Below are 1115 nucleotides of genomic sequence, written 5' to 3'. Positions count from 1 at the left end.
TTTCCTGAGTCACAGGCAGTCTGTGGCAAAGTTCCCTCCCCAGCACTCCGAGGGCGTGCTGCCCTTTGGCCCCTGGCTGTCAAATCCCTGACTCAGATGATGCAATCAGAAAACAGAAACGTTATTTGTAAATATCCCTGTGGTAACGAGGAACAAGCAGGGGAGCAATCGTCACAAGGAACATTTAAACCAGGCTCCCCCTTTGACAGAGGAGGTTTGTGGGAGTGAAGAGGGGGTTCCTTGTTTTTCCAGCCAGTGTTTGATCCATTGAGATGTGTTCTCATTTAATAATGGCTCGAGTGCCTGTGGAGTCACTTAACTCTTCAGTCTAAAGACTGCAGATGCTGAAGCAGTCCCAGTGTCCTGGGCTGGGGAGGAGCTGGGGGTGGCAGTGCCAGCCAGGGACAGCTCTGCCTTCCTTGGTGGCCCTGGGTGTTGCTGCTGGCACAGCTGGGCCTGGAGCTGGGCACAATGGGCTTTGTGTGCTGGCTCCCCTGCAGCCCCAAAAGGGTGAGTAAATCCCACTGCAGCCACTAAAAGCACTGCTCACAGCACTGCTCACTCCACAGTCACCTCGTGGCACTTGTCACCGAGCGAGGAAGGGCATAGCCTGTGGGAGTGGAGGAGCCACTTCAGGCACTGCATTTGTGGGCATCCATTGTGTGAGGATCCTTCCAATTTCACTCCTGGAAAGCAAAACATGATGGCTGACAACAAATCAGACTCCAGACTCTGGTTATGATGACCATACAGAGTGCAGAAAATAAGTGTAACATTATCTACCAGGAAACAACACCCCTGTCTTAGGAATCTTCCACATCACAGAGGTCAGGTCCTGAGAAAAAGCATCCAGAGGACGAAAAGAAGTAAAAAGTTAAAGAATGATGTAAAGACAGTGACACTGGTGCCCTCACAGGGTTAGGCTGGGTAAGGAGCAGCTGCCACCAGCAGCTGAAGGTACCCAGTGGTGAGCAGGGGTGTCACCCACTGTACCTGCATTCCTGGGACTGGAGAACTTGGATCAATATTTTCACAGGATTGAAGTGAACATAAGGTTCTGGGTTTCTCTGGTCAAAGTCTCCACGTTTAAAATTCAGTATGTGTTTGTTGTCTCG

The sequence above is a fragment of the Geospiza fortis genome, unplaced genomic scaffold (genome assembly GCF_000277835.1).
Source record: "Geospiza fortis unplaced genomic scaffold, GeoFor_1.0 scaffold37, whole genome shotgun sequence".
NCBI lineage: Eukaryota > Metazoa > Chordata > Aves > Passeriformes > Thraupidae > Geospiza > Geospiza fortis.
Note: the sequence above shows the minus strand (reverse complement) of the source record.